The sequence below is a fragment of the Triturus cristatus genome, chromosome 3_1 (assembly GCF_964204655.1).
Source record: "Triturus cristatus chromosome 3_1, aTriCri1.1, whole genome shotgun sequence".
NCBI lineage: Eukaryota > Metazoa > Chordata > Amphibia > Caudata > Salamandridae > Triturus > Triturus cristatus.
This window is the reverse complement of record NC_140583.1, coordinates 113,752,965-113,779,426: the sequence shown is the minus strand read 5'-3', so window position 1 is coordinate 113,779,426 and position 26,462 is coordinate 113,752,965. Positions and strand designations below refer to the sequence as shown.

Here is a 26,462-nt window from a genome sequence, read left to right as displayed (position 1 = left end):
CAGGAAGGGGTGGGGCTGGCACTGTCACAGGGCGAGATGAGAGAAGCGTGCGTCACTTTTCTTCCCAAGGACAAGGCAAGGAGGAGGAGGAGGAGGAAGACCCAGAGACCACTGCTTCCCAGCCTAGTCACAAAAACGGAACCTAGGTCAGGTGCGACGGAGTGGAAGCAGATGGCCTAGATATCAGTGCAGCAGGTGCAGTAGTACCGAGGGTACAGGGGTACCAGTTTACTGTCCTTTGAATTTATTTACTTACATTACGCATTGTGGGAGATGTATTCCAGGTTCTCCTTAAACGAACTAATAGAGTAAACTTTACAGATGACAGTGGTGGTGTAGAAGGAAAATCTGGAAAGCAAAATAGTGTACTCCAATGACTTGGAGATATCTAGTAACCTTAACCATGGTACTGGGGTAAACCTACCAAGTGTTTTATGCTTATGTGTACCCTGATGCATTGGCCCATGTTTTTTGCTTTGTGTTCTAAGATCTGCAATATTGTTAATACCATTCTCAATAACGAGGACTAAAAGTACCAGAATGAAGAGAAAAGAAACTGGCCTGGGGTAGGAAAGGCGCGCGTGGACCTGGGAAGCATAGAAGCTATGCGAAAAATTAATTGCGCCCCAATTAGGACAGTGTTCTATACCAAATGTGATGTTAGACAACATACATTTGCCCGGTTGCTGCTAGGCCCCTTTACTCTAGGTCATCCGTCAGTAGTATTAAAAATCTGAGCAATAAGTTGTACATTTGGCCTCTTGATTAAATTGCTTTATCAGAGGCCCTCTGAGACTGCAATTCCCAGAAGGTATTGTGTGGTCTGAATGAAAGTGTAGCACTGTAAACGTGGTGCCCGGACGACGTGAGGTGACAACCCATACACTTCAAGGTTTGGAAAAGAAGAGGTGATTTAGAAACAAGCTCGTGGGAAAATTAATTTCAACCTTATTTACGTTGAGGTGAAGTACCATCTAAGCGAAAAAAAAGGCTAAAATAAAGTCAATTTTCACTCATTCATTGAGGTCTCTATAGGCTATGTGACTTTTGCCTTGTTTTCCTATAGTAGAGGGCTGGACCTCACGAAACGTGAGCTTGCCATGCAGGGGTTTTGCTTTAATTAGTAAGACAAAAAGGGTACAGAGTTCCTCAGGTCAGTTAAGAACAAATAGTGATTTCAGCAAAACGTTTCGTCTGTCATGAAAAAGGGGGGGGGGGGGGGGAGACCCTTTAGTTGGAACTAGGGCCCTCACACACCCAGCAAGCTAGGTGTCATGCTTCATCATTTGAGCCTGCCCCTCGTCAGGTCGGCGCTGCAATTCCTGACGGGCTCCCAATATTGGGGCTCTTTGGCGGGGATCTTCTGTTCCTGCCGAAGGGTGCTGTGGGGGTAAGGGGCCCTAGAATGTGTAGATGTGGTGTACGGATAAAATAGGTACTGTTAGTCCACAGGAAATGTGTTTAATAAAGTGGTAAACAGCCTAGTTAAAAAGAAAATGAGGTGGGGATAGCTACTAGTGATTATGATGCTAGTTGTGTATGCCCTACTCTCAGAAGGATCAACATGTTTCTTGCCCTTTAAGCCAGTAATTGGTCACGGCAATTCGTCAGGATCAGGAAAACATAAACTATCTACAACAAGGTATGTGTGTTTTACATACCCGAAAGGTGCTCAGGAGTCACCTATGGAAACATTGGAGACAGAAAACACATGACAAAACTGTAAAGATAAACAATACATACATAACAACTTCAGCTGAAATCGAGAGTCTCATAGGGTGAAGCTCTCAGGGTGAGTACTGGAAGGTCTCGAAGGACAGAATAAATCAAAAGACAGGACTGGGGGCGGAGACAGAGCGGAGGTTGTAAACTCACCTCTTGCGTTAGCAAGGCAATCTTGCAGCAGTCTCCGGCGGGTAAAAAAGGACTCCTAACGTGGGTCCTGAAGTAAAAAACCGGGAGGAGCAATTAGGAAACCAGGGATGGACGAAATTAAAAGTGACATGGTCAGCCCGGCAATCCATGCGGTAAGAGCAGTGTCGGAGGGTAATGACAGCCTTGAATATCAAAAGATGCTAACATGAGCGATTAGGTGTGCAGCCATGGTGACCATCATGCTCAGGGGCCAGGGTGTATCGCCGCCCAAAAGTAGTCAATGAGGTCAGTAACGGGTTGCCACGAGAGACTCAAGAGCAAAGTAGGGGGCGACCGCCATCGCCCCTGGTAGAGGATGGGTCAGAGCAGGACGTACTCGCTCAAGCTGCCAATGAAGTCATGGAGGCGTCACGAATCCCCCTTTGAAAATACTCAAACTCACCTTATGGAAGACGGCTTGGATGAACCCTGATGCACTCACCTGCGTCAAACGACGCGTGGGATGGAAGACCTACCCCTACCGCCGGACCTGGGATGGGTTCCGAACGGAGTCGGTGTTCGCCAGATAAGGATATCGGGAGGTGTGGAATGTGTCACATGACTAAGGTAATCACAAGCCCATTGGTCGGGGAGTGTAAAGCGGGTCAGCCATGTTGGAACAGGTAGAGAGAGCAACCATCCATATCCGGTATGACTCAGGAAGTGATACTCAGTGGGTTGGTGTGCTCACAGGGATTGGTTACCAGAGCGGTTGTATCAATCCCATTGGTTGGGGATAGAGGGGCGGCCATGTTAGAGCAGGTGGTGTGGGGAAACTATCGGCATCCGGTCTGAATCAGGAAATGATTCTTCGTGGGTTGATTTACTCACAGAGTTGGTTGCCATGGCGATATAATTAAAGACAGGCAACGGGTAGGTGGCCAGACTAAATGCCACGGGTAACACATGGGAATGTGGAAAAATAATAAAAATAATAAAAGCGGTAGTGATGGGGTTCGCGGGGGCCGTGATGAAGTATCAAAGTCCCACAAAATTGTACGGGGATGTAACCCGTGAATGGGGGTCTAAAAACAGAGCGGCAACCATCCGCATCGGGGACCGGCACATAAAAACACACAGAGGGAGGCACATAAAAAGAAATAGGATACCAATATAGTGTATCTATTTTTAAAGCAGTGGAAAAGAGATCTAGATGGTTCGTGATCTGTTAAAAAGGTGTATTTTCAGAGAACATCACTGCTAAGGATTAAGGATCCGCATCCAAGTTAACAGGTATGGCCAAGGTGGTCGTGGGTGTAACAAGGACACGTAGTGAATTCCGGAAGGGTCACAGGTCCTACCAAGGAGCATGTTTACCTAATGAGTGTGGACCATGGGATGTCGTCGTTAAGACCAGTCAGGTGTGAAGATATTCTAAGGACCCATCTTTGCTCAAGTTTAAACAATGCATTTTGGGACATCTGAGGGTGTGCTTCTAGGACCAACCAGTTGATGGAATCTGTCTGGTGTTGCATCGTTTTAAAATGGGTGTAGAGTTTGGTGGTCACTTTCTGACATCGAATGTTACTCTTATGTTCCATAATCCTGGTCTTTACCATGCGGGTTGTCATGCCTACGTATACCAAATCACACGGACACCTGATCATATATATGCAGTTCTTAGTGTTGCAATTCGTGTGTCTATTTAGTGTCCAGTGGAAGTTATTCGTAAAAGTTATGTCCTTGTAGGTGTTAGTCAGTTTGCACACTACACATGAACCGCATGGGAAATGGCCCTTTACCGGTGGAAGCTCCCATATCGTCCTTTGTGGACCAATGGTGTGCAGTCTAGGTCTAGTGTGGACAAGTAGATCTTTGATGTTTTGTGTGCGTCTGTAGGCAAATCTGGGTTTGGGTATGCTAAGATTCCCTTTATCTAGAATACCCCAGTTGTTCAAAATGATCTTTCTGATCCTGCTTGAATCAGATGTAAAAGACGTGACACAGGTCAGAACATCGGTATCGGGTTTGGTGTGTGTTACCAGTAGTGTCTCCCGTGGGTTGTTCCTGGCCCTTTTCATAGAATTACCGACACATCTAGGTGGATAACCCCTAGCCCGCAGATTTGATGCTAATAACTTGGCTTCTGAGTTATAGTCTGTTAGCTGAGTGCAATTACGTCTGATGCGTAGGAATTGCCCAACGGGCAGGTTGTCCCTCAATGCTTTGGGGTGGTGGCTATCATAACGTAAAAGACTATTGCGGTCAGTGGGTTTCTTGTACAGTGTGGTGGTTAGGGTGCCTTCAGAAAGAGTGATGTTCAGGTCCAGGAATGGTACCGAATGTTCTGATATAGTGTGGGAGAACTTCAGGAACTCATTCTGCTCATTAATCCACTGAATGAAATTCATACACTCAGTATGTGTGCCATGCCAAAAGACGAGTATATCGTCTATAAACCGTTTCCAAACAAAGATGGTGTCATGGAAAGGGTTAGATGTACCAGAGATCACATTCTTCTCAAAATCAGCCATATAGAGGCACGCTACACTGGGAGCAAAGGTACTACCCATAGATGTGCCTTGGCTCTGGTGGTATAGTTGTTTGTTAAATTCAAAAAAGTTTTCAGTGAGAGCCAAGGTAGCACAGTCAATGATAAAGGTGACTGGTGTGGGTGATGACCAGTCTAGTGCCCGTAGTGTTGACTCAATAACAGCCAGAGAGGCCCTCTGGGGGATGTTGGTGTAGAGGGCCTCCACATCCAAGGTCAGAAGATAGTTAATGGGACTAGTGTCTGGAAAGTCATCAATGATTTTGAGGACATCAGTGGTGTCCTTGATGAATGAGGGTATGTCACGTACCAATGGTTGCAAAAAGTGATCACAAAATTTTGACAGAGGTTCGAGGAGCGAGCCAATGCCGGATACAATCGGTCGTCCTGGGACCGGAGTCGTGCCCTTATGTATTTTCGGGAGGGTATAGAAAAAGGGGATCCTAGGTTCCCGAGTTATCAGGAAATCTGCCTCTTTGTGGGTAATCCAGCCATTGGCTTCTGCTTCATAGACCATAGTGCAGATGGTGGTCTTGAGACGAGGAGTTGGGTCAGACGCTATGGGAGTATAATATCTCTCATTTGTGAGTTGGCGTCTGCATTCAATCTCGTAGTCTGTTGTAGACTGGATTACGATCGCACCGCCCTTGTCCGCCTGTTTAATAGTAATCGTGGAGTCCTCAGAGAGGTTTTTCAAGAGCAGGGTTTCATGCCCAGTCAAATTATGGTAAGGCGCCTCCCTGTGGGGTGAATTTAGCTCTTTCAACACCGCTTTCTCAAATGTAAGAATCTCCACAGGAACCATGTTATTTTGTGGAGTGAATGTGGAGGGGTTTCTTAATCCAGAATCTATAACCTCGTTGTGAGGTTGGTCCTGAAAGAAGGCTTTGAGGCGTATCTTCCGAAAAAGACTGTGGATTTCGCAGTGATCCCTGAATCGGTCTACCCTTGGGGTGGGTACAAAACCAAGGCCTTTCTGTAGTAGTGATTTCTCAGGAGCAGTGAGGACCCTATGTGAGAGGTTCACTACTAGTTCCTCTTGTCCCTCGTTCTGCTCCTGGTGTCCATGCCGCTGGTCGGTGGTTCTTGCCAGTGGACCTGTTTCTGTGCGCCTCTTCTGTTGCGCCCTCTTCCTCTGCCCCAGCCTCTTCCTAAAAAAGGCTGGCTGTTACCATTGAAAAACTGGGGGGGGCAATGTTGGTATTGAGGAAACTGCCAGTATGGTAGTGGTGGGAGAGGACCTTGGAACATAGGGGGGCCCTGGAAGGGAGGGCCATTGTAGGGTCGATTATTCAGTTGATTTTTTCTCGAGTTATTACTCCCCCAGCTATTAGTGCTAGAATTACTATCACTGGAGTCTCTCCTATCTGAGGTCTCGTCAGAGGAGTAGCTCGTTTTATCAGAGGTGTAATCGGCCTTCAGGTATGGGTAGACCCTTTCCTTATCAAATTTCTGTATGTCTTTTTGAAAATTTTGTTATTTTCTGTTTCATCAGGTAGTCTTTATTGTCAGAAATCTCGGCGTTGATCTCGGCCAGCCTGGTTTTGTAGGCTGTTAGCTGTATAGTTGTTTTTAGGGCCCCTTCCGCAATTTGAACCCTCACGAGGATGGCGTCTGCCAATCTCTTTGCGGTATTAATGATCAAGACCAGCCAGTCCCTGGTGCATTTCCATGACACCAGGGACCACTCCTTCTTGAAAGTGGCATCCTCTAGAAACAGTCTAGGAAAGTTATTGACAATGAGGCCTGTGGGTGCGATGTTAGCCCGCAGGTACTCTGTCATAAGTGCCCCATGTAGGGTGATCTTAAGCCATTCCCTCTTCAGGTGTGTCAATGCTGTCCAGTCATCCGACTGTGAACTTGTTGCCGCGCTGCCATCGGCCCCTAATAATGATGGAGTCCTATCTAAAATGTCAGTTACAACATCATCGCCGAAACTCAAACCCTGATGGAAGTCCATGGTTGGTTAGTGAGGTCTCGCGAATGATGCGTAGTAGTAGAGGTGAAGGGAATTAAATAAAACCCACAGAAGTGGTATGGGCCAGCACTGAACACCAATAGTTGTGATCTGCTGGTAGCCTCAAAATCCCACGGGAGTAAGCCCGTGCAAATATGTCAACAAAAGGAGGGATAGATGGGTAAGTTTAACGAGGTCCAGTGTACATACCCAAGCGACTAGTAAGACAAAAAGGGTACAGAGTTCCTCAGGTCAGTTAAGAACAAATAGTGATTTCAGCAAAAAGTTTCGTCTGTCATGAAAAAGGGGGGGGGGGGGGGGGGGGGGAGAACCTTTAGTTGGAACTAGGGCCCTCACACACCCAGCAAGCTAGGTGTCATGCTTCATCATTTGAGCCTGCCCCTCGTCAGGTCGGCGCTGCAATTCCTGACGGGCTCCCAATATTGGGGCTCTTTGGCGGGGATCTTCTGTTCCTGCCGAAGGGTGCTGTGGGGGTAAGGGGCCCTAGAATGTGTAGATGTGGTGTACGGATAAAATAGGTACTGTTAGTCCACAGGAAATGTGTTTAATAAAGTGGTAAACAGCCTAGTTAAAAAGAAAATGAGGTGGGGATAGCTACTAGTGATTATGATGCTAGTTGTGTATGCCCTACTCTCAGAAGGATCAACATGTTTCTTGCCCTTTAAGCCAGTAATTGGTCACGGCAATTCGTCAGGATCAGGAAAACAAACTATCTACAACAAGGTATGTGTGTTTTACATACCCGAAAGGTGCTCAGGAGTCACCTATGGAAACATTGGAGACAGAAAACACATGACAAAACTGTAAAGATAAACAATACATACATGTTTATCTTTACAGTTTTGTCATGTGTTTTCTGTCTCCAATGTTTCCATAGGTGACTCCTTCTGAGAGTAGGGCATACACAACTAGCATCATAATCACTAGTAGCTATCCCCACCTCATTTTCTTTTTAACTAGGCTGTTTACCACTTTATTAAACACATTTCCTGTGGACTAACAGTACCTATTTTATCCGTACACCACATCTACACATTCTAGGGCCCCTTACCCCCACAGCACCCTTCGGCAGGAACAGAAGATCCCCGCCAAAGAGCCCCAATATTGGGAGCCCGTCAGGAATTGCAGCGCCGACCTGACGAGGGGCAGGCTCAAATGATGAAGCATGACACCTAGCTTGCTGGGTGTGTGAGGGCCCTAGTTCCAACTAAAGGGTCTCCCCCCCCCTTTTTCATGACAGACGAAACTTTTTGCTGAAATCACTATTTGTTCTTAACTGACCTGAGGAACTCTGTACCCTTTTTGTCTTACTAGTCGCTTGGGTATGTACACTGGACCTCGTTAAACTTACCCATCTATCCCTCCTTTTGTTGACAGTTTTGCTTTAATTGCCATATTTTTGTTATGGGGAAGGCTTGTTAATTCAGGAAGTCCCCCCCCCCCCCGCCAGTTTTTTTTGCGTATTTTTATTGAGAAGTACATGTCAGTTTATAAACAATATATTAAAAAAAGGAGAACAAACAGTAAATCAAATTACGGTCACAATAAAATTAATAAAAGATAATACAGATATCAAAAGTTACAAAATCTGAGATACTTATAAAACCTGGAAAGGAATAAATAGGAAAGGTGGACTAGAGAGGAGATGCTGTATATAGTATACACTATGCAGTGAACCATGTATTATAGATGGTTTGAGGATACTGGCGATATTATGCTACAAATATATTTCAAGTGGAAATATTCCTACTAACCCAACAATTTCCAATAGGTGAACAGTAAGTCCTAATTCAAATAACAGCTTTAATGGCTAAAGCATCAACAGTCCTAATGATAACAGCATAAAAATATATAATAATGGTAATGAATTAAACAGGAGATGAAAAAGGAAGTGATTCTCTTATTGTAGTTCCTAATTAGAAGGAAAAATCTGAAATATTACCAGAAATAGAATACGTATTCGCTAGAAAAGGATTCCAAATTTGGATGAAAGTTCCAACATTGTCCTGCAATCTATAAATGAGTTTTCAATATTTCAATATGTCATTCATCATGTGTAGGACATTGTGGTGTTCACCAATGTCTTACTATACAAATTGTTCCTACGGTGAGTGTAATAGCTATCAATCGTCTTGTATGGTTGGTTTGATTTGGGAGCTCAATAACATCATGTAATATAACAAATCTTTCTGTTAAAGGAATGGACACTTTCATAGCTTGGTGTAGAGAGGCAGTTATGGAAGACCAATATTCCTTCAAAATTGGACATCAGAATGAAATATGCAGTATATCACAATCCTCCTGTAGGCACCTCTAACAGATAGATTGGTGTAGTAAACCTGCTGTCTTGAGCTTTTGTGGTGACCAGTACCAGGTCTGAAGAATTTTGAAGAATAACAAAATGGTTACTTACCAGTAGGAGTAGTTCTGCAGCTTGAACAATGTTCTCGATTCACATGATGTGCATTATTCTGCCATCTAGTGGTTGGGTCCGTAATAGGCGTTTTTCTTAATGGTTTTGGGCATTGGCGACCACCATTTAGTGCCAGGTACGTCCCCTGTGTGAAGTCAACGGTGCCTTGGCGGTCGTTGTGTGTGGTAGCCATCTTTGGATTCTTATTTCTGTCTCTGTCTCTGTCTATAGTCTTTATATGGTTCTTATATTTCTACCCCACCTGTTTGTATTCCTCATAGAGGAGGTTGGGTGGGTCACATGTGAATCCAGAAAATTCTTCAAGCTGCAAAACTACTCTCGCTGGTACACAACTATTTCGTTTTGCAGCTTGAATACGTTTCTGGATTCACATGCTGTGCATTGGATTATGTAACTGTTTCTTTAATCTTAGGGAGGCTGTGGTGAGAGGAAGTTTATGTGAACAGGCGTTGAAGTACTTTCTGTCTAATTTGCACTTCCTTATTCATTTGTATGTCCACACAATAATGCTTGGTGAATGTGTGTGGTGATGCCCATGTAGCTGCTGCACCTAGTCTCTATGGGCACATTGGTCATAAAAGCTAGAGCAGCTCCTTTCTTTCCAGTGGAGTGAGCTGTTGGTCACACTGTTAATTCTTTGTTTGCGGTGGTATAGCATAGTTTTATGGTTTGGACTATCCATTGTGCGATTGTTGCGTTTGTGACTGACGCTCCTGTGATTGGAAGCGAATAGGTAAACAACTGTTTGGTCTTGCAGGATTTGTTCAGTTTTTGGTAGATAATACAGTAGTGCTCTCCTTAACTCCAGGGTATGGAGGCTTTTTTCTCCTTTTGTTGGTGGGTTTTTTAAGAAAATTGGAAGGAGAATAGTTTGATCTAAGTGATATTTGGATATCACCTTTGGTAGGAATTGTGGATTTGTATTTAAAATAACCTAGTCCTTGTGGATCTGCATGTATGGCTCCTGTATGGTTAACACCTGTAACTCACTTACTCTTCGTAAATAAGTAATGGCAATGAGAAAGTTCTGTTTTTAACGTGATGTGTTTGAGTTCTGCTTTATGAATGGGCTCAAAGGGTTTTGTCATTAGTTGCGCGACCACTGTATTTAGACTCCACATGGGGACTGCTTCTGTTCTAGGTAGTGCAATTCTTTTGGATCCTGCTAGGAATCTTTTTAGGACGGGTCTTTTGCAGAAACATTTGCATGTTTTTCCCCCTGTGAAGGCCATGATGGCAGCGAGGAGTAACTTTATGCCTGAGTAGTTGATAAGGATGTCTAAGAGAAGAGTTTGATATATGATCACCGTTTGATAGTTTGATTGTTGGCTGTGCACAAAGTGGTGTATCGCTTCTATTTAGCAACATAGCATTTTCTTGTAGTTTTTCTTGCCTCTTAAAACTTCCATTGTTCGTGGAGGTAGGTGGAGGTGACTGAATTCTACGTATTCAGCAGCTTAGTGTAGTTTCGCTGGTTCTGGGTGAAAGATTTTGCCCTGTTGAATTGTCACCATGTCCTTGTCTGCCCAGATCTGGATTATTTGTCCCTTGGGCATTTTGAGCAGTGTTGAGTACCATGTCTGTCTCGGGCATTGTGGGGCAATGCGAATCAGATTTGTTCCCAATTGTCTTGCTTTTTCTAGTTCTCTTTGGATTAGGGGTATTGGTGGAAAGGCGCATGCAAATATCCCTGGCTAATTTAGTGACCAAAGCAAAAACCAAAGGAAATGATGGACGGAGTGTTGAACATTGCAAGCACTCACCCCCAGTCAACTGATCTGGGTTTAATCCATCACCGTTCTTTTGCCCACTCTGCCACCCCAGTTCAGACATGGCCATATGCAAATCAGTCTGACCCTGTGCCTCATAGGAACAGTCCAGCCCGAACTGCCAAGCCATGTCTTCCCTGGACCGGAAACAAGCTTCCTGGGACCGGTTTCTAGCATTTCAGCCGTCTTCAGCCAGGCTTGCTTGAATCCACTGCCCCTGCATGTTGTAGTTTGCCCTTCTTTGTCTCTCTCTTTTACTCTGAGGGTCTTCAGGGTGAATGCCGCGCAGGCATTGCAGTCGTTGCTTCGATGGTCAGATTCCAAACTGGGTGTTGATCCTTCTGCACGTACTTGTGGTGGCAGCTGGCGCAGAATTTAAAAGGTGTTTAATTCATAACCGCGACAAGAGAGGCCCATGTGTGCGCATTCTCCGAAGGAACGTCAACGTTTTTCTCCTCTTTCGTCGTCCCCGCTATTTGACTCGTAGTCCGGTATGTTCTAAGGTGATTTTCCAATTTTCCTGTTTTCACATGGATTCTTCTCTCCAAGTTGTGGAGCTCCTTCACGGACGATCCAGATCCAACGGCGGGAAAAAAGAATCTGAAGATGGCGACCAAAGGTGGGAGCTTCTGGGGGAAGCGCGTCGACGTCACGAAGAGGCGCCAAATGCTGGTATGTCGACGCCCACCTGGGCCACGATAAAATAAAAAAAGAAATACAACAATTCCAGACCCAACGACTAGATGGCGGAATAATGCTCAGCATAGTGAATACAGAAAGATTCACATAGCAAAACTTCTGTTTATCTTTGGTAGGTTTGTAGGTGGTGTTTTTACAGTTCTATGCAGTATCCGTATCTTACCAAATTTAAAATCCATTTGTCTGTTGATTTTTATCCACTGTTGTTGGTATTAAGATATGTCCTCCCACTAGTGGTGTAGGAGTCAATTAGAGCCATTTCCTCTTACTCTTGAGGTCTGGCCTCTGCCTCCGTCAATTCCTTCGAAAGGACTGCTTGAGCTGTTGCTGCCAACTTTGGTATCCGGTTTGTTGGCTTGTCTGTTGGCCATTCCCCTGGCTTTGTTGTTGGTGTGACATTTGCTGACCCTGCACAAATGCTACTCTTCCTGTGAGTTTTCTGCTGCTACATCCACCTCTGTTGAAGGTTCCTCTTTGCTGCAGGGCTCCCATTGCTCTTGCAGTTCATTATTCTTTTTGATTTGTTGGAGTGATTCGTCCACCTCCTTACCAAATAGCACTTCCCCTGTGAATGTCCTGTTAATGATGGAAGTTTAAACGTACTGCTTAAATCCTGAAATTCTAGGCCAGGCATGCCTCAAGGGTGGTGCCCGTGCACATCTGCCTGCTGGCAGGGTCTGCTGCATCTAGTGCAGATTTAAGGCATGTGTTGGCGATGTTCTTGTGTTCCTGAATAATAGATTTACTTCTTTTCCTGTCTTCCTCTGGAAGATTGTTGAGTTCTTCGATCTGATCCAATTGCTGGTGTCCATATCGGTTTAGTATGGCATTAGAGTTTGCGATGCGCCACTGCATCGCTGCCTCCTTTTCCATCTTCCTGCCCACCATGTCCATCCGTTTGCTTTACTTTTCTGGGGGTGGTCCACTGTTAGAGATGATATTTGAATATCACTCGTTACTTGCATGCGTTTAGTACGCATGCCATTACAACGCGGTCGTTAGTACGACCGCGTTGTTAATTCGCATACCTTTACTACGCAATTCGGAACAACGAATTGCAGTAGGGGGCGCTGGATGTTGGAATAGTATAATTTACTATTCCAACTCCAGTCTATGCGGACACTGGGGAAGGTGTTGGATTTTAAATCCAACACCTTCTCCCCCCTAACGCAAGTCGCTGTTCCGACTTGCGTAGTGAAGGTATACGAACTAACAACGCGGTCGTACTAACATCCGCGTTGTAATGGCATGCGAAGAATCGCATGCAAAGTAAACGCTGTTTACCATGATATTTGCCCTTCTCCTGGCTGTGAATACGATGATCCAGTAAGGTACAGTGTTTCCTAGAATAGATCTTTAGCGTCCTTGGAGGAGGCTTTGTACTTTCTCAACCCTAGGTTTTACCCCCTTGCTTGATGCAGGTTTTTTAAAGCTTTCTTTGTCTTGGTCTAGAATGAATGGCAGCAATGGCAAGTTCTAAGTCCTGTTGTTGGCTGGGGCTAATGTTTCTAGAAGGAAACATGCGTCACCCTTCTGTTCGAGGGGGACTCTCAAAGTGTCTGCAGCCCTTTTCACCAGTTGTTTATAGAAGGCTATATCATCTGGTGGTGATGCCTTAGAGGGATAGCAGCAAATTTCCTCTTCAGGACTTTGTGTCGAGGTCATTCCATGTGTACTCGAAATTCTCCGAGGCATCCTCCTCTTCAGGAGCACCTGTGAATTCCTCAAGATCTTCCTCTCGAGGTTCGGGGGGCGATTCGAAAATCTCCTTTTCCTCCCCTTTGGCGTCTTCCACCCATTCAGCATCAACTTTGTCTGTTTCGGTGCTGGGACTTTTGGAATTTGAAAGTCTTTCAGCGAAGCGTTGAACTCTTTCGTCTTCTAGAGGAGTTGCCATTTCAGCTTCTAGTTGTGGTATTTTCTTTTTGACCGAGAGGGCTCTCTCGGCGTTGGAGGCAGGAGACTCTTATTTGCGCTTGCCTCTGCTTGCGACGACCTTGCGCTGACCTTCGGAGTTTCGTGGTCACCTCTCGTCTACGGCGCCTTGTGCGATTTTCCCTCGACGGTTCCTTTGGTAGTGTCCCGTGGGGCTCTTTTGACCCCCGCTGGCCTACGATCGCCTTTTTCTTCAGCATCGGGGCTGCCTTAGGCTGCGCTCTGCTGTCATGGCCCTTCAGTTCCGACGGATGTGTATGGTGTCTTACCTTATTGGACTTCTTCCCTGTATTGATCGTTTTCTTGGGGGCATGTGGTTTTTCCGAGTTTCTTTCTAGAATTTCAATGTCCAAAATTATGCAGAAGTTGCATAAAAACTCTGGCTAGTAATGTTTGATTGGGTCGAAATTGTAGTACTGTGGACTGAACAACATGAATCCTATCTACATTGGCAGAGGCTAGAGCTTTGAAAGTGTTGAGGGAAGCTCCCAGATAAGACTGCACTTGTGCAGGGCACAGATGAGAACTTTGTGCATGGATTGTGAAACCCAACTGATGAAGTAAGTGTACTGTTGCCTGAGGGTGTAGTATACAGTTCTGGTAAGTGCCCGCCTTGATAAGCCAGTCGTCTAGGTAAGGGAAGACATATATACATTGCCTCCTGAGAGGAGCGGCTACTACTGCAAGACATTTGGTGAACACTCTGGGGGCAGTGGCAATGCCAAATGGAAGTACCTTGAACTAATAATGTTTGCCTGCTATCACAAATGTGAGGTATGTGCAATGTGCCGGATGAATTGGAATGTTAAAGTAGGTCTTTTAGATCTAGAGTAGACAAAGTCGCCCTGCTGTAAAGGTGGAAGTACTTATTGAAGAGTCACCATGTGAAAGTGCTCTGACAGTATGTATTTGTTTAACTCCGAGGTCTACAATAGGTCTTAATGAGCCATCCTTTTTGGGAATCCGGCTGTAAAGAGAATAAACCCCGGACACTTGGTACTGAAGTGGGACTGGTTCTATAGCCCCTTTGAGTAATAGAGATTGCACATCTTGTTGAAGCAAGTGCTGGTGGTCTGGTGATAATTTGTGATATCGCGGTGGAATGTTTGGAGGATTGTTGGTAAGCTCCAGGCAATAATCATGTTGGATAATTCCAAGCACCTATTTGTCGGTAGTTATGGATTACCAAATGGGGAGAAAGTCTTGAAGTCTTCCTTCGACAGGTGTGGAATAGTTGGAGGGAAGTGTGGGGCAGTCATTGTTGATTTGGGGAAGGGGAATTGCGAGGTGTAGCGTTTTCATCTCTACCCCTGTGACTATTTGCTCTATAACCTCCTCTGAAAAATCCTTTTGTAAAAGTTGATTGGAAATTACCCTTGTAGGAGGAAGTGTGTTGGTCTGTCCCCGTGGACTTGGACCCTCCCATGTAAAAGAAGCGTCAAAAGGAATCTCTATTTGAGGGAGATTGAAGCGCTCATCAATTTAGCTACATCCGTGTCTTTTTTTTTTTTTTGAACGCTTGATCAAATTCGGGGCCAAAAATATGTTTGTCGAAAGGTATGTTGAGAATGGATTGTTGGACTGCAGGTTTGAACCCTGAAATTCGTAGCCAGACATGTCTTCGGCGTATGATGCTAGTATTCACTTCTCTAGCTGCAGTGTCAGCTGCATCTAGAGCGCACCTAATAAAAGTGTTGGAAATTAGTTTACCTTCTTGAACTAAATCCTGAGCTTTCGCCCTATGCTGATCTGGAAGAAACTGTAGTAATTGTTCCATTTTGTCCAAGGAGATCTTGGGTATTAGCAATATGCTAATGATTAGCTGCTAGTGCAGCTATACGTTTGCCAGAAGCCTCAATAAGCTTGGACTCTTTATCTGGGGGAGGAGCATCCCCAGATGCTTGAGAATTATCTCGCTTTCGAGCATTAGACACTACTAAAGATTAAAGTGGTAACTGACCTTTAATAAAAATAGGATCTGTTGGGGGAAGATTTGTATTTTTTAATCCAGTCTAGGAGTGAGGATTCTAGCATGTACAAGATCTTTAAAAATGTCTTGTGTGCCTCAACATACCCAGGCAGTGTGATCGTAGAGTGTCAAAGAGAGAGTCTTCCTTTAAGGATTCTCTTTGGAGCTCTACCCCATGGTATTGTGCGGCTCTAACAATAAGCTCTTGATCTGATAAATTGTCATTAGGTGGAGATGACCTGGCAGGGTAAAGATCTGGGCCTGTATCCTGTGAAGGATCAGCTGTATAATCTGTCCAGTGAAGGATCAGCTGTATAATCTGTCCAAGGATCTACTGGTAACTGTAATCATCATCACTATCACCTGCATCTGGGTGTGGTAGAGGAGACTGATGAGGTGTAATGTGTAAAGGATCAAGCTTTGGGGGAGAAGGAGGAAGAGGAGATGGTAGTGTATGGAAAGAAATAGTACCCACATTTTCTTCTTCAATGGAATTTTATAAGGGCTGTCATCAGGAAGCTTATGCTCAGAGGGCGCTTTAGTGTGAAAATGCCCTGTGTCAGGATGAATACAGAGATCTTTCTGTTTCAGATCCGACTCAAGTGGTACAGCACCTATGTTTGGATCCGGCTGCCTTACGGGCATTGGTTTATTTTTCGGCACCAAAGGTTTCGGAGCGGAGCTGGAATGTCCTTCAGGCACTTAAGATTTCAGATCCGAGGAATGTTTCTTCTGTTTCAGCGGTTACGGCTCTGAACCAATTTTATGCTTCGAACACAAAGGTTTCGGCTCGGAAGTGGGTTTTAGCCGACTCGATCCCTTGCCGGAAGGCTTATCAGAGTGTTTCGGTGCTGAGCCGGAAGGTAGAGCTTCAGAAAACTATTCTCGGTGCAGACCTTGGCCTAGAGGCAGAGGTGGCACCGAAGCATTAGATTTTTTGAGGGACGGTGGTGGGTGAAGGGGGTCTTCCGTACTCACGTTACCTTGTCCCTGCGGCACATCGGCGTCCTCGATGACAATCTACAACTCTGATTCAGAGGCAGACACAGCGGAGGCTTGTTCTTCTTCGGCCGCTGGGACCTCCTCTTGCCCGGAGTCTTCGCTAAAGAGATCCCGTGTGTCGTCTAACTGCTGCCACTGCATCTCTTGACATCAAGGCTGACTATCATGGAGAGTTTTCTTCGATCTGAAGAATTGGCATGTGTCGCAGTTTTGTTCTTTGTGCTCTGGAGACAAGCACAAGTTACACAGCTGATGCATGTCCATACGCGGATATTTCGCGTGGCACAGGGGGCAGAATTTGAATGAGTCGGCCCCATCAACCAGGAGCTTGACCTACATGGATAGGCCAGAAGGCCACCTGCAAATCTCCCAATCGAAATGGAGATTTTTTGATGAACTAGTTGAACCGCGGAGAAAGGGAAACTGGTTGGAAAACAATACCGTCTGAGGAACGATTCCGAAACAGAGTGCAGCAATACACGTCCGAACCCAATGGCAGAAAAAAAAAAAAACTAACAATGGAGTCTATGACCATGCGCACTACCATCTAAAGGGGGAGTCACCTTACCTCATGACTGGAAAGACTTCTTCGAAGAAAAACAACTTGCAAACATGCGGACCCAAGACTAGATGGCAGTAGTATGCAAAGCATGTGATCTACAGCTCACAAGGCTCGAACAATTGGTTTCTGGCTCAAACGTTGCAAATGTTATAAAAATGAGGACTCTAGGACTTACAGTGAAAACTCCTTCACAAAAGGTTGACTAGTCGCCTTTCTGTTGCAACAGTGTTAACGCGTAAAAATTGCAATACAAACACAAAATGTGTTCCATTATGCAGTATAATCTGTGTTTTATTGGTGCATAAATTAGTTAAACCTGCCGTATAGTTTGTTTTTTCGCCTGCTACACAATATCAGTGCCACTCGACCTAGGGTAGGTTAAGCAAGCCCACTTTTTGAATGTTTAACCTTCCACTGTCCACCACCCACAGGCCGCTTGTCCTTCCACTCCATCTTCCGTTGTTCTTATGAGTTCATTTACCACCATGGCAGAGAGGTTTTAACAGCAGTACCGTGGTGATTGAAAAAAGGTGGCAGAGCAACTTGTGGTGTGGAACTGTTAATTATTTGTGCTTTTTTTAATTGATAAATTTGGATTATCTTTGTATAAAGTGCTTTTAAAACCTCACTGTTGGTGGTCTTCCAACCTAGAAAAAGAATATCAAGCTATGCAGAGAGATTTTTTACATACATTACATTCCTTATAAATATTTCATAAGATGTAAAATGTTGGTGTCAATATCTAAGACCAAATTTATTATCCCAATGGGTTGATTTACAGTATTGATCTGATCACTGAGTGTTACAAACAGCAGCTGACATGCGTTCCACCCAGAGGCAGGTTGGCCAGGGAGCACTTTCAGGTTTTACGCAGTCACTGGTGGTAGGGAGGTATTATATGTGTATCAGTCAACAGGTTACTTTTCAGGTCAGCTGGTCATTAGTCATGTCTGGCGTGTGCCATGCCGCCTCACATGGTAGATGGCAGCAGTACCGGTCAGGTGCTTAGTGGACCCTGGTGTGCAGCATCATGACATTATCCAGTACCTACAGTTTTTAGTCCAGTGCTTTCAGACCTGCCAAAGCACACAATCTCATTGCTTTACATTTAGAGTCTCAGAAGAAGTCTGCATACCCAGCTGGTGAGTTTCTCTTACTGCAGGCACAACATGCTTTTCTGCGTGCCATGCGTGCTTTCACTTTCTGAGCAGCCATGGACAATGGCGGCTGCTTCTTTGAATAGGTCTCACTATTACAAGTTTGAGCTACTGGCATTGTATGACAACGCCTTTTATTTATGTGGCAAGTAGCAAAAATAGATCAAAGGCATTGTCATTTACAATGCCAATAGCTTAAACTCTCGCAAATGCGAGACCTATTGCATTGCTAATTTTTAAATGACCGTCTGCATGTATCCATATTTATTTTTTTGCCATCTTATTGGTATTTATCCATATTTATGTTGTGCTTTGAGAATAAATTGAGTCGTAAAATTGTATGTTTCTTCATTTATTTAACTCTTACATGTGCACCTATGTGGATGCCGGTCGCGTTTTAGCAAATTAAGCAGTCCCATACACACACTACACCCATAGGTACTTTATACTACAAATTTTTATTAATATATGCCTGTATTTAAGGAAATCTCATCCTGTTTTTTTAACTCCCCATGCTATCTATCTGCTTAGGTTTTGCCAGGAGTTAATGAAATACGGCATGGGGATTCACCTAAGAAATAATTTTCAGTATTCTTCCGCTTTTTAAATTAATACAGAAAGGTAACACATTGGTTTCCGTCTGTATTTATCTGGAAAATAAATCTGGAAAAAAGGAAAACCGGGAGCCATATTGATAAGGTGAAGGAATGTTACCGTAAGACATACATTATGGTGATACAATTTAGTACATAATTACAAACATATTTAGAATGGATATTAAGATCTAAGCAGTGGTAGTCACTTCTTAGAGACTAAACAAAGGCTGGGCATGACAGAGGACTTAGTTAAATTAGATGGATAACTATTGGATTAGGACAATGGCTAACATCAAGAACAAAGATTTGATTAACTATAAAATGGATTAATACTGCCCATTTTGAATGGTAGCACCCTGAATTGGTAGTGGTCTTTGTTGACAATAAGCCTTAGATATTTCTTGTGCTTCATAGGAAATGTGTAGGTAGGCGTCCTAGAGGTCTATGGTTGTCATGTAGTCCATTTCACGCAGACGCAGGATGGCCTCTTGCAGTGTGGTCATTTTTAATTGTTGCGTTTTAATAAACTGGTTTAGATAGCGGAGGTCCAGGATTGATCAAGACTTGTCCAATTTTGGGATGATTGAAGTATGTGACTAGCATTCTTGATTGATTTCTTCTATGGGCACTCTATCGCTTGCTTTTCTTTTTTCTTGCCACAGGCTGAGTCTTACCGCAGGCAGAGTCGCTCTTCTTCAAGGCATGATTTGTTTTTGGCCTGGCCTCCAGTGGGCTCTATGAGTTTTATAGAGCAACCGTGCTGGATAACGTGGAGATTCCATTTGTCGGAGGTGGCCTTTCTCCATTTGTGGAGGAAGGCCTGTATTCGCCCCCACCCGCTCCCCCAACTAGTGTTATGTGCTGGGGCGTAGGGTAGGTGGAGTCACTTGGACAAGCAGGTGCTGCACTGGCTGGAATTGCCACTGTTGACACTTGCAGCAAAGGTGTTCTGATAAGATGGATGCCTTGGTGTGACTGTAGAAGAATTCTCGACCTGTGTGTCATCTGATTTGGTTTGTTACCCTTCTGGGCTGACCCCAGAACTGGAGCCACCTCATGGCCTTGGCTGTGTCATTGTGCTTTATCTGCTGAAGAGTGTCGCTAACATCCGTTCCAAACAGGGTCTTCTGTGAAGGGGGTATTTATGATGATAGTCTAAACCGGATTTCAACATCCAAACTTCTGCAGCCAGGAGTGCATCCTCATGGATGTTCCTGCGACCATCTGCCTGCTGGCCGTGTCTGCCACCTCCAAGGCAGATTTTAAACAAGTTATGTTATTATTTATCCCTCTTCAAGCAGAAGAGAGGTTTTAAAAGGTCCGACTTCTTCCCAGTAATTGTGTGCTTAGATGTTAAGGAGTACATTTGAGTTTGCGATCCTCCACTGTGACGCAGCCCCTCTTTCGACCTTTCTGCCTACTATTTCCACTCTGGCTCTCCTTTTATGAAGATGTTTTGGGGGATGGAGTGGAAGGCCAATGGATGTTGGACACAATGAAGAGTCTTCCCATGAATTCCTCTTGATTTATGTGGAGACTTAAAGATGGTTTCCTCAATTTTTGGCGTGACTGCCTTGCATAATGCTGGTTGCCCAAAAGCTTCCCTCCCCTTATCCAAGATGCTTGGCAGCATGAGGAGGTATTGGTTCTTGCTCTGGGTTGGTAGTGTCTTTCTAGGAGGAAACAGGCGTGTCCTCTCCTCTTCCAGCTGTACCTTGTACCTGTCTGCTGCTCTTTATGACTGCATTGTACATGCAATGTCATCAGGAGGAGATGGCCACGATGGGTAGGAGTAAACTAGTTCCTCCTCGAAGTCTGCTTCAAGGTCCTACCACTGCTTGCATCCTGAAGATCCCTCGGTCCTTAGTGTTGTCCTTCTCATAGGGAACAAATTCTTGTTCCTCTTCTTGTGTCTCGGGAGCTGCGGGGGTAGGAGTATGGAAGGAGTTGAGCTCACCGTGTTCTTCTACCTACCTGTAGAAACTACTTTTTTGTAGTACTGCCACTATTTCTCCCTCAAGCGGCATTTGCTTCTTCTTGATTGAGGGTTTGTTCTTCAGTGTTGGTCTTCAATGACCTTTTCTTCAAGTAGGCACATACACCAATTCCTTGGTAATGATTCTTATGCACCATAACTTTTCTCACTGCCCTAAAAACTTCAGTTGCTGCTTGCAGATCTAAAACCAAAAAAAGAATCTGAAGATAGCTAACACACAGTCTACCAGGCAGCATGTCACACGTCATTGGAGGATGGACAAAAGGAAGACAAAAAAAAAGAATTCCAAAACAAACCACTAGATGGCGGAATAATACACAGAATATGAATCTAGAATAGGAGTCATTATGAACAAACACTGGCATAGCCAATAGGTCTCGCCTTTGGGACCTTCTAAGCCTTTAGCCATGCAGCACATTATCCTGGGTACTGTGCCACCAGGGATTGAAGAGCTATACAATTACTACACACTGGGTCATGCAGTCTGATTCAGGAATATATATTTGCATCAGGGAACGTTTATGGACACGAAGCAGCCAGGGCCAAATCACTTTTTTTTTTTTTTAAGTGCATTAGCGCGGTGTGCATCAGAATCCTTTTTTGATAATTATTTTTAGTCATGCTGGCCAAAATACAACCCTGTATGCCACGTTATCACAAGTCAAAACTGTGACTAGACAAATCACAGCCTTTACATCAAGTGCATTAACCACTAGTTATTGATGTCATTGTAATTACTGCCTAAAAAATATTGCGCTTACAAATATTTCTGCAAGCAAGCCATTCTGTTTTCACCTCCGCCTGTCATACAAAGACAGCCCATACCAGCTTGGCCCCAGGTGCGACGGCACAGGTCGCATCGACCTAACCGAAAGCTAGCACCGAATACTAAAGAGTTCTATTACCATTGTGCTGAAACATCTTACACTAGTTTTCATATCCAGTACCCAAGAAATTGATGTAACGAAATTTAGCTTTCCAACTTCTTTTCGCCAAAATACACCATAATGCGTCCAGATAATCGGTCATACTTTGGCAATACTGCCACTTACTGATTACCAATGCATGTACCTCATGCCAGACTGTACTGAACCATCAGAACCAAAGTGAAAGTTTGGCAGTCAGTTTTTGTTCGTGCGACGAATGGCCAAACCTCTCATTAAATCATTAAAGGAGTAGAGACTGATGACTACAGCACAACAGGAAATGGCAGGACATCCTACAGAATGCAATAGGTATCTAGAAAAGGACCGAAGGAAAGTGACCTGGAGAAAGGTAAAGTGCGACAGGGCAGTAAAGTGTCCCTTTTAAAAAGCGAAGCATGGCATAGTTTCGGGGAGACATTGCAATGGGCGGGAAGGGTGCAGGAGGCAGGTGGAGGAGCAGTCAGTAAGCTGGTAAGGTGTGCCTCTGCACCGCTTGAGGTTAACAGCTGCGTAGAAGGTGGCTCGAGGGCACATAGAAGTCACGGCAGACCATTTAATTACGGTTTTTAAAGTATTGCGACCCTATAAAAAGTAATGCGTAGTTCTTCCTCTGTTTTTTCCACTTTTAAACACTGTGCAATGTTGGGCTGATTACTTTTCATACATTCCCTCCCATTTAGTAGCTGCTAAAATGCGGATCGCTTAGAAATAAATGGAGACAAGCACGCAAAAAAAAAAAGTACGTTTTGAAACGTGAATCTTTTCTGGATTCACATACTATGCATAGATTTAGCAGCAGTTTGTTACTACTGGCGATTCGGTTGAAGATTAGCATGGATTTGAAACCCATGCTGCACAACCTTTTGTCCTACTGGAGCCTTCTTGTTCATCTGAATATCTTCACAATAGTGATTTGTAAACATGTGCACGGATGACCATGCTCCTGACATGCAAATGTCTTATAACACTGTATTTGCTAAAAAGGCAATGGTTGCCACCTTTTTTTCTTGTTGAATGCACTTTTGGGTCTTTTGTAATGTCTCTCCTGCATTCTTGTGGCACAACTGAAACGCTTGAGCAATTCATCTTGCAACTGTGCTTTTGGTAACTGGTCTACCTAGAAAACTATTAGCAAATGATACCAAGAGCTGTTTTCCTCTCAGCCTTTGTTCTTTCAATGTACTACATTACATACTCTGATATTAGACGTGCAGTAATGTCCTTTCTGCATGAGTTAATGGTTTTTGAAAGAAACTGGATATCTGTACGCTTTGGTTCATGTGGAACTGATAGATCACCTTTGGAATTAATTGCAGATCGGTTCCCATGGTAATAATGTCTAAAGGGAATTTAAAATAAGGTTTGAGTAAGGCGAGTGCTTGTAATTCACTAACTCTGCATAGCATGCTGAGGCCACTAAAAAGGCAGTCATTAGTGCGAACATTTGTAATGTAGCCTTGTGTAACCGTTCAATTGGAGCATTCATCAATTGTGTGAGCACAATAATTAAATTTCATGAGGGTGTGGTTATCTTGCGATTCTTTTGCTCCTTCTAGGAACCGCTTAATGACTGGTGGTGTGAAGAAACTCTTCAATGTGACCCCTAGTGTACGCCACTATTGCTGCTAAATGAACCTTCAAGGATGCACAAGTCAATTGTCAGTCAAGAAGATGTGTTTAATACCGCGGTACGATTTTATCTTTTGTGATATTTTTCAATAATCCTTCTTTTAGACACCATGGTGAGTATCTTTTCCATTCCTTTATAACATTTTCTAGTAGTCAGTCTTCTTGCTTCTCTTAAGATCGCCATTGTTTTTTCGGGTAAATGTAGGTGCCTCAATTCTAAGTCATCAGGAGCCATGCTGCCCCGCTTAAAGACTGTAGTTCTGGATGAAGCACCCCTCCTTCTTGCATCAATAACAGATCTGATCTGTTTGGCGATTTGTGAATTATTCCCAGAGTTAGTTCTATTCGTTCTGAGAACCGAGTTTTTTTTCCCCGCCCACTGTGGTGCAATTGGTATCGGTATCATGCTGCTGATTTTGCATTTGTTGATCACCTTGTGAAGTAGTAGTATCTGGGGGGAGATCTTACACATTTCCCCAACTAATTCATCCACAGTGCATTCCCCATTGAAATAATGTCTGCATGCAAAGTTTAGGCATTACACGTTCAGAGATGTTGAATACAGATCTCTGGTGTTCCGCATTTCTGAAAGATTTTTGTGAGTACCGTTTGGTTTAGTTCCGATTTGTGAGACTAGGAGACTTGTCTGCACAGTCAGTTTGCTTCAACATTGTCATTCCCTGGCAGGTGACCATTAACATCTCCATTTTCCTTTGAAGAACCCAATTCTACATCTCTTTTGCTAGTCTGCCGTCAGAGACTGTGTCCCACCCTGTTTATGTAAAACATTTCCTCTGACTGCTCCTCCGGAGGTTGAGGACTTAAGGGGCGGCTCGATGTTTGATGCTTTTCTCCCCTTGCTACGTTGTTGTGGAGCTCTTAGTAGGGATTCAATATTATTTTAAACTTTCGGCAAAGTCCTGTTTCTTTTACAAAAGTCTAACCTTTTCGGCCTCGAGCCTTCTTCTCATTCTCTCTATGTCTGATGCTTGTTTTCCGGTGTCAAGAACTTCTGGTTTTCTCCTAGTCGAAAAGTCTTATGAAAACGATGCTGTTGGCAAACTGTTTCTTCAATTTTGACTGCTCCCAGTTGTAGGAAAGTGCCCCTTTTTGCATGGATAGCCCCCACTTTTTTGCCTGATGTTAATGCTCCTTGACTAAGTGTGCCTTGGATTCCTGCTAACCAGGGTCTATGTTCTTTCCCTAAAACTGTACCTTCGTACCCCCAAATTGGCACCTCTGGCCACATTCAAGTCCCTTATAAAAGGGGTACTGTGGGTACCAAGGGCACTGTGAAGCCACTGAATTTTGTATTTAGGGGCAACCCGTACCTTGCTGCCTTAGACCAGCAAAAAGGACCGACTAGCTGTACCAAAGGGAGAGGAGGACACCAACTGCCTTGGCACCTGCCCTATATGCCTGTCCCAACCTCGACCTCCTCCAGCAGAATCCCGGCGTGTCCTGCAGCCATCAGCCCCCTAGAAACCAGAGGACCTGCTCTACCTTCCCTACCAAGACCCCCTCTTACGTGACCACCAGACTTGCTCAAAAATCAGTCTGGCTCCGTCCAAATCCGCAAGTCTGCACCACACTGCACCAAACACGCACGTGATCCCTGACCCAACTCAAGTCTCCTGAAGACGCCTGCTACCTCTATCTGGAGGGTCCCCCCCTACCACAATCGGAGCTGGTAAGGAAATCCAATGCCTAAAGACATCCCTGCACCCAACGCCCCACAGCCTTGGGTGGCCCAACCAACGGTGTCCAGGCATCCCCACTGCATCCCTAATTCTCTCCAACCAGTGGTTGCCTCCAGAAAGTCTCCGCGCCAGAGACTGTAATCTTTGTTCCGACCTGAGACCTTCCATTGGAAAAAGGGCACCAGACGCCAAACCAGCCCCCTGTTTTCAGTCGCCCCTTTGCCGCTGTGGGTGCACCTTGTGTGCTAACTTGGATCCCCCTTCGCCCTGAGGGTAACCCTTGGAGCTGTGCTCCCTCAACCCTGTGGACTGCCCGACATCAGCCACCAACCGATAGCCCCATAGGCTAACATTGGGCCTCAGCACTCTGCACCCAGCCGTCCAAGTGCAGCTGAGGTTGCTCTATAAGTGCATCCTTGACTATGGAGGAACGCTTGTTCTAACCCAAGAAAGAAAACAATTTACTTACCTGTAACTTTGGTTCTCCAGCATTGGAAACCTTCATAAATTGCCATGCTTGAATCATTCCCAGTCGTCGAGATGGGAGTCCCCCGGTATACATAAAATAGCAATAGAAACCATTACAAAAGCAGAAACAAGGCCTAGGCCCATTCTAGTTTTGTAACATATCCACCTTTTTGTAAAAGAGACCAAAAATAAAAAAAATATGAACCACCAATCAGATTAGCCTCACCCTGTAGAACCTTCCTGAGAGAACCTCAGATTTTCGTAGCCGTAGTGTAAAAGAATAACAAACTGCTGAAGCTTGAGCTTTTCCAGGGGAGGAGGGTGAGTCGCATGTAAATCTATGAAAGTTTCCAATACCGGAGAACCAAAGTTACAGGTAAGTAACTTCTTTTCTTACTCCAAAATTGGAACTTTCATAGATTCCCATGCTTGAATCAGAGTAGCTAGCAGTTATGAGCGCATTTTTTGAACTGTGATTCCTTATTCCATCAATATAAACATTAACCTCAAAGTCAACGGAAAATAAACACATTTATATACATAAGGAAACCAATGAAGAGACAACTAAATATACTTCAAAAATGTGCAATGAGGATAAGTAGAGAAAGCAGGAGGAGGGTAGAAAGGGAAAGCTCACCACTCAATGAAAGAGGTTCCTTAGGACTGCCTGGCCCACTGCAGTGTCACTCTGCGCTGGAGAACCTAGGCAGTAATGTTTTGTAAACGTATGGGTACTGCTTCAGGTTGCTGCCCTGCAGACCTCCCAGATAGGATAGCATAGACAGCTGTCGAAGAAGAGATCGCCCTAGTGGAACGAGCACGGACCCGACCCTCAAGGGGCCTGCCCACTGCTCTGTGACAATATTGAATAGCGCTGGTAATCCAACGAGCAATCCCCTGCTTGGCAAGTGGGGAAAACCTTAGGTGGGGGGGAGGGGGGCGCTGAAGATAAAAATAGTTGAGATGACTTCCTGAAGTCCTTTGTACGTTGGAAATAGAACTTTAAGCACCTCCGAATGTCCAGGGAGTGGAGTGCCTTTTCTGCCGGATTAGAAGGCTAAGGGAAAAAACTTGAGTATGAACTGCTCATTCAAATGAAAGTCCGAAGGCACTTTCAGCATGAACTTTGGGTTAGTACGGAGTATCACTGTCCCTTTTTTAAATTGGAGAAAAGGTTACTCAATAGTGAGAGCCTGCAATTCACTTAATCTCCTAGCCGAACTCAAGGCCAGCAGAA

General features: G+C 44.5%; 1 protein-coding gene and 1 long non-coding RNA gene across 10 annotated transcripts in view; both read right to left on the bottom strand.

The window, feature by feature from the left end:
- The window catches only part of CAPRIN1 (cell cycle associated protein 1), a 545,714-nt gene that overhangs the window by 366,528 nt on the left and 152,724 nt on the right, over positions 1–26,462 (bottom strand). The window lies entirely within an intron of this gene.
- On the bottom strand, positions 1,508–2,414 carry LOC146859804 (uncharacterized). The gene is made up of 3 exons (XR_014979054.1): positions 2,357–2,414; positions 1,876–1,942; positions 1,508–1,683 (listed from the first exon to the last, which is right to left on the bottom strand). It is a non-coding gene; the product is annotated as an uncharacterized LOC146859804 (long non-coding RNA).